Source organism: Salvelinus namaycush, chromosome 29 (assembly GCF_016432855.1).
Source record: "Salvelinus namaycush isolate Seneca chromosome 29, SaNama_1.0, whole genome shotgun sequence".
In the NCBI taxonomy this organism is placed as follows: Eukaryota; Metazoa; Chordata; class Actinopteri; order Salmoniformes; family Salmonidae; genus Salvelinus; species Salvelinus namaycush.
The window spans coordinates 21,653,948-21,667,671 of NC_052335.1; positions in this window are offsets into that span (position 1 = coordinate 21,653,948).

Here is a 13,724-nt window from a genome sequence, read left to right on the forward strand (position 1 = left end):
TCACCCTGGTATATTTTTGTGTGATGTTCATCAGTATTTTAAGGCATTCATGGTGCTTGTTTGTCCTGTGCACTATTCAGATCATGCAACAATAGCAGCAGCATTTTTGATAATTGAATATGCTTGTTTAGCATTTGGAATGTTCTTCCAACTGTTTTCATGTATCCAGCCTTGCCATTTCAACCAAAGCCACCCATTGACAAAACAAAGATTTTATTGTATTATGCTTTACTTAATAGGAATCCATGGCTTGAAGGTAAAGCAACGACTTATTACGACTATGTATTATTTTTCATGAAATTAATGCATATTATTGCTTTGAGTTAAGTCTTTGGTGTCATGTTTTCATGTCACTTTGATTGTATATACATGTAGGAACAGATGGCAGAGAAACTCAATTTAGAGGTCTAGTCAAATCTCAGATTATTCAAAGCGGACGTGTTGGGTAGAGTGTTTAATGTTTAAATGTCCTTAAAGACAACTTGCTGACTTAAATTATGTAACTGAATCAAACATGTCATAAGCAAAAAACAACCAATAAATATGGACACACTTAGATTGGTATCGCTCTGCTGTCTTATTTACTGTTCTGCACTCCTGTATGCTGCATAGTATATTTACAGCGAATGAATGTCCTAAAATGGAAGCCATACTCCTGAGCGCACACCAATTTCACCTATAGGCAGTAAAGCATGCGAGTGAAATTAACAGTGTCACGACCAAGGTAATAGTGAAGGTATTTACAGGCTCTTTTGTTAAGGGGACCTCTGCTGTTGAAGTATGATTTGCAGACCACTGAATAGAATACAATATGATTACAGCGGGTAATTGAGAGACCCTCAAAGCTTTCAGTAAGCAGGTCGCATTCAAACGAGAGCGCCTTCTCTAAACACGTGTATTGGCAAAGGGACCAATGAATACATTAAAAGCTCTGAAAGATATCAAAAGCTGTGTGCTCAGGGTAATTGGTTGGGTGGAAAATTACTTCGGAATGAATACCTCTAGGTCGCGTTTCAGAAAAATGCAAGCATCTGGTGTGCGTGTAGAGAGCTAATATGAGGAATTGTCGCAGCAGGATGATTTTTCCGTCCCTGCCTATACTGAGTGTCTACCAGCCACACTGGGTTTACCCCCCTCTGAACACACACAGCAGCAAACCCACCAGATTTCTGAATTATTAATTGAAAAAGCCAGCGTTGTTCCCTCCCACATGACCATCACAGTGCAGTCTGTTTGGCTAGTTGGCTCACCCAGTCAGAACCCATACTGACTGAGACAACAGATGTGGTTTGATTTATAATTTAGCATAGGATCCTCCACTTTCAGAGATTGGTCAGAATGATGGATGGACTTGACTGTGTATGAGTCTTCTGATCATCCCTATTGACTTCAATGAGATAGTGTAACTAAAGCTATGTTTTTCCTGTGGGGGAGGCGTTTCACTGTCTGTTGAGAGCATGAGGGGCCAGGGCTATTACAGGAGTCATCATCACACTGCACAGTGGAACCAGCAGCTTCCATATTGCCTTGCTTTGCCCTGGTCCACTCCCATACAGCCTCTTATGGAGATGGAGCTCTGATCCTGGCCTGAGGTGGATTCTGGGAGCTGCCTGCGTGTTTAGGCTGTTGATGCTGTAGGGAGTTGTGTTGTGGAGGGTGCTGTGGCCAGACAGGCAGAGATGAATCACACCTCTTTACCTCATGACTCTTACCATCACACACATGCTGCTCTGGGTACGTGGGAAGGAGCAACGTTCTCTCTGTCTCTGTCTGCACAGTGGTTATATCAGAAATTCAAACAACCCCCACAGCGTCATTCATTTCAATCTGTTTTCAACATAAACTCCACGGTAGCTTCAAACCGAAGACAAGCGGTTGTATTATTTATTGCAAGTGGCAGCATTACTGAGCAAATCATGTGGCACATTGTACTAATTTAGTGCTCTGGCTGACCCAGATCTCCTGGCTCATCAGTTGATGGTGTGGCCTAGCTAGCTAGCTAGCTTGTGCTTCTCTCTATCTATCTCTCACTGCTACTGTAGCTCAGGCTGCATGGGGCCCCACACCTCTGCTCAGATTATTGCAGCTGTAGAGCCATGGAGAATTAAGCCTTTAAATAGTGTACTGCTTTAAGGTGACAGATTAGAAAATATGTGTTCAAGTAGCACCATTTTATCGGGAATTAACCCAATGTAAGAGAGGAATTCACTGGATTCTATTTTTGTTCCCTGCCCTGTTCGGAGCAGATTTGATTCAATTCCTTTAATGAATGGCTCAGGCATGGGCTGGGCTGTCTGACTCCTCTTGTTGGACCAGATTGTGAGGAGTCTTGAGAGAAAATGGAAAGCACAAACCCACAAATCAAATTATACAGTACCACTAAAGTACTTTGGCATACAGTAGCAGATACTCATACTGTATCTGTGGAACTAACTCAATTTGATCTGCACTGCATGATATTTAGGCAATTACACCTCAAGTACAGATGGCATATCTTAATTAGATCATCCTGTTGCAGGAATGTTCCTGCACAGCAGGGATGCCAACTTGTACTGTATTCAAGGTTTACATTTTTTTCTAAAGTTAGTACATTTCAGACTTGATTTGCTCTAATGAAAAATGTAGAAACCACTACAAAAAATGGCTATTAATTATAATCCACATAACAATTCACATTTCCTGTTGCTGCAGGAGTATTTTCCTGCTCTGAGAAACTGGGTCAAATTAAGATACGGCATCTGGACTCTATTATTGTCTTGTTTTTATTTCCTCTCAGGCCTGGGAATGGACTCTGTATCCTGGGAGACGTAAAGGCAGCTTGTGTGGTAAAGTTTCAGAAAAACAACCAATCTGCAAATCAAGGGAAGCACTCGATAGCAGAACATAAGGTTGCCTTCCTCGTAACTGTGGTAACAAAAGCAATGAAAACGTCAAGTATGATTACCCCTCTATTGCAGAAACAGTATTACCGCTGCTGTTTTAGCCCCTCCAATATTAGTCCCCGTCTATAAGGACTGCTGTTACACAGGGGAAAATGGACATAAGAGGATTTGACGTGATCAACAGTCTTTATACCCACTGTTGTGCCTCAGAATTTGACAACTTTGTTGCTGGGTGGCATGACAATATGCTGTGCAGAATACAACCATTTAAGAAGGATCGCTGAGTCCCCCACGGGACAGTTGAGCTAACGTAGGCTAATGCGATTAGCATGAGGTTGTAAGTAACAAGAACATTTCCCAGGACATAGACATATCTGATGTTGGCAGAAAGCTTAAATTCTTGTGAATCTAACGGCACTGTCCGATTTACAGTAGCTATTACAGTGAAAGAATACCATGCTATTGTTTGAAGAGAGTGCAAAATTTTGAACATGAAAAGTTATTAATAAACAAATTAGGCACATTTGGGCGGTCTTGATACAAAGTTTTGAACGGACATGCAATGGTTCATTGGATCAGTCTAAAACTTTGCACATACACTGATGCCATCTAGTGGCCAAAATATAAATTGCAACTGGGCTGGAATAATACATTATGGCCTTTCTCTTGCATTTCAAAGATGGTACAAAATAATACGGTTGTTTTTTTCTTTGTATTATCTTTTACCACATCTGTGTTATATTCTACTACATTCCTTTCACATTTCCACGAACTTCAAAGTGTTTCCTTTCAAATGGTACCAAGAATATGCATATCCTTGCTTCAGGGCCTGAGCTATACGCAGTTAGATTTAGGTATGTCATTTTAGGTGAAAATTTAGGCTAATCCTTAAGAGGTTTTAAGTGGTTAACACAAAAATAAATCTTCCATGACTAGAAGACATCTATACCTATAATTGGAGGAAAGCCCATAACAAAATCAAACCGACTTATTTTTATTTTTTGACATGTTTACTCGATTTGTAACGCTAACATTGCATTGCCATGTGCAGTCCACGTTTTGCTAAATGTATACACAAAAATGAAGTTAACAACAAAATAAGTCAAGAGCACATTGTTCTGAAAACAAAAAAAACAATACATTCTTATAAATACTGCAACAATTGATAAATCCTTTTTTTTAAATCAGTTCTCAATTGTTTTATGCACCATGTACAACATACTTTAAATATATATTTTTGGGCATTGATTGATGTGTTGTTGCGTTGCTGTTTAAATAATGGTTTGAACTTTGTTAAAACTGCAACAACAAAAAAACTACAACTTAAGAACAGCATCAGTGGCATCATGTTGTGATCAATTACAGAACATACAGTAGCCACAGAAGACAAACATAGTTTAGAAACAGTCTCAGAATCTAGCAATAGAGCATTGACAAGATAAATATCTATAAAAAGGAATAGCTCAAAATAAAGTATGTGTTTTTGGCAAGACATTTAATCTGGGATGTAATTAGTCTTTGGGAACATATCTGATATTTAAGGCTGAGAGTTTGTTTTCCTCCGTGCATGTTAGGAAACTCTTCTGTATTAATGAGAAGTCTCAAATTAACAGAGTGCACACATCTCATAGTAAAGCTATCTATATCCATCCTTTACAGCTCAACTGATGTCTGACTGAGATATGATTAAAGCTAATATTTCAAGTCCTACAGTGCTCACCAGTGTGACTGAGACATAGAACCAGAGACAATAACTGCCAAATGTTTTGTCTTTTTTAAAATAACAGTCATGCATAATACACAGGAAGTTACCAAAAATGAATCGTCCTAAAGAACAAAACAACCCAAAATATATTTAGTTTGTGAATAATTTTCTTTAAAATGACATTGTTACAGCTAACATAATCAGCACAGAATCCGTGCTTATTAATCATGTATATCTGAGGTCTGTACTCTGTCAAGACATTCCACAATGTGCCAGGGGCACTGTTGTAAATTAAGTAAACATCAGGTATTTAAACCTCATACTGTACGGTTGTCTAGTCAATGCTTTGTTATACTTAATGACTGGGAAGGTATGATGGTATGACCGAGCTCATAATGTAAGAGCAGTCAACCAACAAGTCCATTCTGCCACGAGTAAATATGTTTCTCTGACAAAAGAATAGAAAGGTAAGACATAGTTATGATTATAAAAATATATAATTAGTGTAATCTCTGTTGTTGCATTGTAGATAAGTGTGGGGGACTCTGCCTCCATCAGTCAGATCCACAGAAAACAACACACAGCACACAGACAGCAGCATTTCCCCTGGTGGTACAGGAAATGGTGCACTGGAACTTCAAAGTCAAGATTTTTTCCTTTGGCCTACTTCACAATACTTTGTCGAGCTGTTGTTGCAGACTGTGGATGCATGTGACACTGCAAAATGTATGGATAGATAGTAGATACCATACAACAGGCTGAGACAGCTACAGTCAAAACAAAGTAGAGTTTCTCAGCCTTCCCTCTCAGGCTTTCAATAGTCTAGGTACCAGTCTTTTTAGCTAACATTCCACTCCTTGCCACTCCTGTCATTTACCAAAGCTGGCAAATGACAGGAGTGGCAGGGATGGGAATGTAATAGCTGAATAGAGAAGGTAACCAGGCTTTCACAATATGGGCTCTCAAGCCACCACTTACTGAGCATTCTTATTTTCCCTTCTACTGTATAAAGGACATCTGATCTCAGGCCCAATAGTTTCTTTCACATGGTCTTGAAACATGGACTCCTGACATCAGTCTTTAGTTGAGTAAGACAACAATGGATACGCTGGACTCAGCACAGCAGCACCATTATCAGAATAAAGGCACTCCTCCTTGAACATGATTCAGCAGTAGGCTGCTGCGCATGGCAGCAAGCGCCATGATAGTAACATGACAGCGATGATAAAGTCATCCTCACCTATATATCACAGGATGACATCATAACACCATCTCACGAGAATCATTGTTAGTTGTAAAAAAAAAAATGTGTGGACAGTCATTGACTTGACCTCTAGTGTTGCATTCTCAGTACACCCACACACTCCCCAGGAGAGAGAGAGAGAGAAGAGGTTATTCTGGTTAACAACGGGAGCATCCATGAGAAATGGTACCATACTCATCTTCCCACAATTCTTTACCAACATGCCAAGCAGCAAGATACAAGCTGATACAGTTATTTACATGGAAGTAGCATATTAAACAAAAATGACAACATAACATCACCTTGCTTTAACAGTGTGTGTAATGAGTGATAAGGCAGTGTTCTTAAGCCATGTGTTTTATGCAGATCTGGTCAGATAACTACAGTTAGTGTTAACATACCTGTACCTTATCTAATAACATCTGACAAGGAGTAGAAACGTTTACTGTAGGTGAAAACTTCTTGTCATCTTTGGCAGGCGAACTAATTTGATGAATATTTTTTTTAAATAAAATAATAATATTCTTTCTAAATACAGATATACTCAAATAAAAATTTCTGCCATTTTTAGGCAAATACAAATATCGATCCTCTTTCATGACCAAACTGTGATGCACACAATTTCTAAAATGATTATGAAGATCGTCACTGTTGATTTGATGCTCAACTATTACAATAGTCTTAAAAAATGGCTTAGGATTTCCTGTTAAAGCAGGAAATGTCACACATCAACAGAAGCATACAGACATGGACATGTTCGGAGAAAGTGAGCTATATTGTTAATTTGTTATTGTACAGCATGTTCAATTTGTTTCCTTAATAAAATTGAATCAAAACATGAAATAAAAACTAAACTCAATTTTTATCACAGTGCCATTGATAATGTATGACCCCAAAATCAATTTACAGATGTTTTGTCATCCTGAACTTGATGAATGTTGTGATAAAAGTAACAAATGAAAAAATTATAACGTGAAGTAATTATTCAACAAATGAAAATGGCAAGATGTTGATATTACATGTACATTATATACATTGAACTTGAGCTAAATTACAATTTATATGCATATGTTCATTGAATTTGGTTGAAATTTACAGAAATTATCAATTTCATTTGCTTCCTAAGGTAATATATAGGCATAACTTACACTCCTTTTCTTATAAATAAATCTGTTGAAAAACATAGATCACAAAGGACTCAGCGCTGAGAGCTAGCAAAAGCGGCAAAGCCACAGGTAAAAGAAAAGAGTTCAGGGACTTTACTCACGGGAGCTCGACCGGTCATAGAAAAATAAATAATACTGTACTGTCCATCCATCCTTCCCCTTTTGTCCCTGATTATCCTGGTTAAGGCTGCCGTGCAGACGACTAGAGGGAGCAGCATGGAGGTGAGAAGCGAGTCTACTGCCCCGCCGCTCTGGCTTTCTGCTGCTGCGCCTGCTGCCACATCATGGACCGCATGGCTGGGCTCATCGACACAGGGGTCATACCAGGGGTGGAAGGTCGCAAAGGGTAGTGGGCATTCTTTCCAACCATTAAAACACACTGCAAGACTTTCTGACCTGTAAGATACAGTGTGGAAATAAGGAATCAATTAAGGATTTTTATAAAGGAGCGTTTTCGCATGTTTATCACAGTAAGAAAAAGTTAAGACAGAAATTAATCTAACCTTGCTTCTTCTTGTCCATGGCATTCTCGTCAGTCTGAGATTCTTCTGATGAGGGCAGGGAAACAGGGAATGAGAGATAGACATGTTTGAGAGGGAGAGAGGAGAAAGACTCCTGGTACCCAATGTATATATTATCCTTATATAAATACACAATGTGATGGCTCTCTCGATTTCCTCTATCCAGGGCCCCCGAGTGGCGCAGCGGTCTAAGGCACTGCATCTCAGTGCTAGAGGTGTCACTAGACCCTGGTATGATTCTAGGCTGTATCACAACGGGCCGTGATTGGGAGTCCCATAGGGCAGTGCACAATTGGCCCAGCGTCGTCCGGGTTAGGGTTTGGCTGGGGTAGGCCGTTATTGTAAATAAGAATTTGTTCTTAACTGACTTGCCTAGTTAAATAAAGGTTAAATAAAAATAAAATGTATAAATAAATTACCAGAGGATATGAAGGGAGTTTCAGAGCAGACCCTTTCAATCCCAATGGGACTTCTCCAGCCCTGTGAGGACTACCGGGATTTGGGGAATATGTACTGCTGTGCTGACAGGGAATTCTGATCAGGAAGTCTATTATAATCCACTGGAGAAAATGGGCTCTGAATTTCAATGATACAGGTGACCTTAAAAAATACTGTGATGGATAAAGGAAGGAAGGAGTGTTATTTCCCCATTAGAAAGAGGTGTTTTAAAAGTGTTCAATCTAATCAAATATAACACAGGGTATTTGTTTGGTCGTTAGGAAGAAAAACAAAGAACGTAGAGTAGGGGTGTTGAAATAATTTTGCCCCAGGGGCTGCATTCGGTCTTCATTGAAGTCCGGAGGGCCACACTGAAAATTGGTTATATTTCCTTGCCGTAAAAAATTGCCAAAAATAGTCCTCTATCCATAGTTTTTGCAATTTTCGATGCTCCCTGACTGTCTAGTGATTATTATCGATCTGGACAATCAAGAAGCTATGAATGTAGGTCCATTGACTGTGCACAGTGTTTATTATCGATCTGGACAATCAAGAAGCTATGAATGTAGGTCCATTGACTGTGCACAGTGTTTATTATCGATCTGGACAGTCAAGAAGCTATGAATGTAGGTCCATTGACTGTGCACAGTGTTTATTATCGATCTGGACAGTCAAGAAGCTATCAATGTCGGTCCATTTTCTGTGCACAGTGATTATTAGCGAGCTGAACAGTCAAGAATCTGAGTGAATATACTTCCATTATCATTTCTATACAGCTTTGATTTGTTTTTAGTCATTTTAAAGTATATTAAGATCGTTTTTTTATGCATCAACATAGTTACTTTAGAGAGAAGAGTGAGAGTATACTTACTATGTTTGTTTAACTAACTTTAAGTGCCGAGAGTGGGAAGGCCATGGCGGTGAACACAAGCATGACTACAACCCTTATTTCAAATGAAGTAATTGCAGCTCAGGTCTCAAAAGACATGTAAATCACTTTTGCCTTAATGTAATACATACAGTAGATAGTCATCATATTGAGGATAGTGATTGAGTATTGCTTGATGTCCCTTCACTGTGAGACAAATCACACAGGACGTGAAGAGAGAGTGACTGGGAATATGGGTAAGGAAGAGATGGGACTAGAATATCAAGACTCCACAAGTTCAGTCAATAGAACATCACCCTAATGTCTTTGAGGCTTCTGGCTTTAACTTAAATCAATCCAGTAAGTGTTGTTACTATTTATCACTAGGCACAATCTATTTGAATAACTAAATGTTTCTCCGTGAACAATTAACATGGTTAATTTACTCCCCAAAACCCCCCAGAGAGCAATATCAGCAAAGAGTCATTGAATCCTAGTTTTATTGTGTTGGCCAGTGGAGGGGAAGGTATAGCTACTACCTTAGTCATGAATAGAAGGTAAAGAAGATTCTGCCCCAATCTCTAGAAACATATTATCATTTTAATGGAAAATTGCAAGGGAAACATTTGCTACAGCAATTCATTCCAATCATATTGGATTTTATCAAGGCGAAATCAATTCTATAAATGAGGTATAAATATGCAGTTATAAAAAATAAATGACACAAATAATATGATTCCACCTTCCAGAACACTGTAGCAGTAAACGTTTTTACACATTACATTTAGATTTTACTAGTGCAGGATCACACATTGAGATAATCCTCAATAGTAAGTGCAGCAGACAACCAAAAGAAATCATTGGGTTAGACAGAGCACCACCATGTGGGGCCTAGTGAACATGGCTGCACTAAATCTAACAGCACCCACTGCTACATCCCTATCTCTTATTTGAAGCACAGACACAAGGCATTGGTATTTACTCACTTGCTATACCAGGAGGCTTCACTTCTTTCTCTGAAATCAGAGGCGGGGAAAATCATCAAGCATAAATAATCAATGGAGATCAATAGTAAGTGATCAACCGTTTATGAGGAAAGGTACCAGTAATACGAGTTATCTGATACTTTGAGCCGACGTACCTTCAGCCTCCTTCACAGCTTTCTTCTCAGTCTTCTCAGTCTTCTCAGTCTTCTCAGTCTTCTCAGCTTTATCTGTGAGAGGAGAAAAATACATTTGTCTACATGCCATTTCACCTGTTCTTCAAACTCTGCTTATAATCTCAAATATATTCTCTTCACACTAACAAAAAGTGACATGGCTGTAATTGCAGTTTTACCATGCATAAATTTAAGCTCTAATCATGTTACGAGTGACTGGTTTCATTTTTCATGGGTTGTGAATTTTTCCCAACAAATGTATATAATAAGTGATGTGAAAGGGAATCGTAGGAACGCGTATTCAGAACTGATCTGTCTAGTAAACAAAGTCATTCTGCCTGGCCTTTGTCTAAAGCTATGCCATTTGACAGATCCAATTTCCAGTTGTCAACTAGAGTTTTGTGTTGATTAAGCATGAGAAAGATAACTGATGCTGGCATGTAATCAACCAATCACTATCATAATATATTATTATGCACGATATACGATTCACATTTTTTTTGCAGCTTTACAGGACACTATAACAGAGGAAAAGAGAGTATCCAGTCATTAAGAACACAACATTCACAAGGCTGATCCATGGACAAGGAGCATCTTAACAAAACAATGAATACATAAAAATAAATTTGATGGCTATTTAGCATGACAAATGTATTCAAAACCTTGAAACCACTCACTCTTATCTACTCAAGTTTTAGGCAAATAAATAATTCATTAAGTCCTATATAAATTTGTGTTAAAAAAAGAAAAAAGAAACTGACCTACTTATCAATAGAAATCAGATTTGTTGCTCAGGGATTGATTGGATATGATCCCTATGGTTTTGATTTAGTTTTCTGTTTACTTACGTGGTTGAGTGGGCTGGGCTGTCTTCACAGAGGGTGTGGTTTTAGCTTTGGCTACAAGACAAAATAAACCAAAAGTACTTTTACAATAACCTTAGTACCAGGTTGAGGGAGCATTTAGTACTATATACGCCGGGATAAATCTTTTGCACCAACTACATTATTCAGTAACAATGCATTATTCAACTTTAATTATCTAAACAGCTTTGAATTAGTTTTAATGGGAACAAATCCTTCGCGAAAAGCATTTAACCCATTTAATGACCAACGATAAGTCAATCTGTGTATAAAATCGGTTTATAACACTTCCTGTCTACAAAACTTGACAAATGAACTATGCATACACTAAACAGTGCTAGTCCTTCCACACATACAGTATGTCAAGGAAGGACTGAAATAACACAGAAAAAAATAAATGCTGCACCACAATCTGTTGATTGATCACTCTAGTTGGCCTGGGGTGATTAATAGTTAAATTGAGCCATTTGCCTCAGGTTTATTGATTAAAAGTGTTCTCCAGCCACACTTTGATATAGGCTACATTTCATATGGTCAATACCAGATTTGACTTTTATTCAGCCTAGTTCATTACTGGAATCTAGTGCTGTTGGCCCGTGCAGTAAAAGGCTGGAGCCCATCTCAAATACCCATTAGTCAGAGGATGAGGCATAGTCAAGCAAGGACTGTAATATCTTATCACTCAATTGGAAAATAAAAGGAGAAGCTGTTTGTAGTTGTGTAAACAGACATACTGCAAAGACACTGCTATGGTAGCTAAGTTTGATAAAACCTCATCCTTTTTTTATTCAATAGCAGCATCTATTCAATTCATACTAGAGCAATGTATTTGCATATTGTTATATGAACCGAACTCACCATCTGATGTCTTCACATCCTTTACCTTGTCTTCTTCTCATGCAATAAGGAGGAAAAATGTATATGAGTGGTATGTATTCCTCTTATCTAGCTGGAAGGTTTACACATCAAACAGTAGAAGCACGAACATCTTAGCAGTAATTCAGCTCAATCTATGTTACAAACCCAAATAGATTCTTGTCTCTTTTAAAACTGGATGAAGATTATATTACACATACTCTACTCATATTTTCATATCCTTGTGTGGAAACGTATAAATCAGGTTCAATGTTGTACACTGGGTTGCCTGCAGTCCTGTAAGACATACAGTAGGAATCTGGGTTTTGACCCCAATAAGAATCCAATCTAAGAAAGGCCACAAATGCAAATCTCCTTCATAGCTACCGGTCTTGCCTTCACAACATTCTACAATATCACCAACATGTGATCATTCACAAAATACCTTTCAGCACGAAGCTCTACAAAACAATAATTCAAGTTGAATTTGTAAAGGGCCTTTAAATTGTATCTTTGGTTGGTCTAAATTACCCCAGGGTAAAGCTAGGATAAAATTTGAAGTTTGTTTTTTTAGGGTTAAAGGCAAACTCTTGAGAATCTCACAAAGCTACCAGATTCTTTCTTTGGAACTAGACAAGGGAGATAAACCGTTAAAATCAGTTATTCATACTAATGAAAATAGATGCATTGGTTATGCAAAAGGATACGTAATATCCAGAAAACACCCTATTTCACCCTACTGTAGGCCTATCATCAATATAGGCAAAGTAGAGCAGTCCTTGCCGATGACAAGAATACCCATTATATGATGCAGCCACCACTATGCTTGAAAATATGAAGAGTGATGTGCTGTGTTGGATTTGCCCCAAACATAACACTTTGTATTCAGGACATAAAGTTTATTTCTTTGCCACATTTTTTTGCAGTTTTACTTTAGTGCCTTATTGCAAACATAATGCATGTTTTGGAATATATGTATTCTGTACAGGCTTACTTCTTTTCACTCTGTCATTTAGGTTAGTATTGTGTAGTAACTACAAGATTGTTGATCCATCCTCCATTTACTCCTATCACAGCCATTAAACTCTGTAACTGTTTTAAAGTCACCATTGGCCTCATGGTGAAATCCCTTTCCTTACTCTCCGGTAACTGAGTTAGGAAGGACGCCTGTATCTTTGTAGTGGCTGGGTGTATTGATACACCATCTATAGTGTAATTAATAACTTCACCATGCTCAAAGGGATATTCAATGTCAGCCAAAAAGAGTAGAACCTGCTCAACTGATTTTACACTATGATTTGACTAGATGTTGAATGTCTCTTTTGAAAAAATATTTCAAAAAGGACTAGTTGCACCATATTAAAACAAGAGTTCAGTTCACGTAACAGGGTTGACCTTAAAATGAGAGATAGTTACTTAAAATTAATCACTAATAACATGAAATAAAAATAATCTTCAGAAATGACTTAAAATCTTCCTCGAAATCACAGAGGATGCATGGAGGGACAGGTCAAAATGCTGAATTTTGGCACTTTAATATGTCTTTATTCATTAAAAAAAACAGATTTATTGAATTTTCCATGTGGTCTATATTAAAGGGAACTTACTGTAATATACCAGGCTTTTAAAATGTAATATTTGTGTACAATCTCTCTTAAAATATCAAAGGGCACTCACTTCGTGAAACGACCCATATATTGTTAACCATATTTGTTTTGTTAACTCAGATGTGCCAGTGTTTGTGTTTTATTTTAGGGTTCAAGTCCTTGAAGGGAATTACATCTGAGTGTTGTTTTTCCAAACACATTACCAAGTTAAGTAAAACACCACTTTGCTCTACCATGCAGACACACCGCAGGCGATATAGAGAATGATGCCACTGTAATGGTCTAGATACAGGGAGGAAATGAGGTGTTGGGTTGGGAGGAGCAGAACATATGTTGAATGTAGACTGAGAAGAACTGCCAGGTTAAAACTTGAACCCTACATATAACTAGTCAGGAGGGTGTTGACAGTCAGGAAGC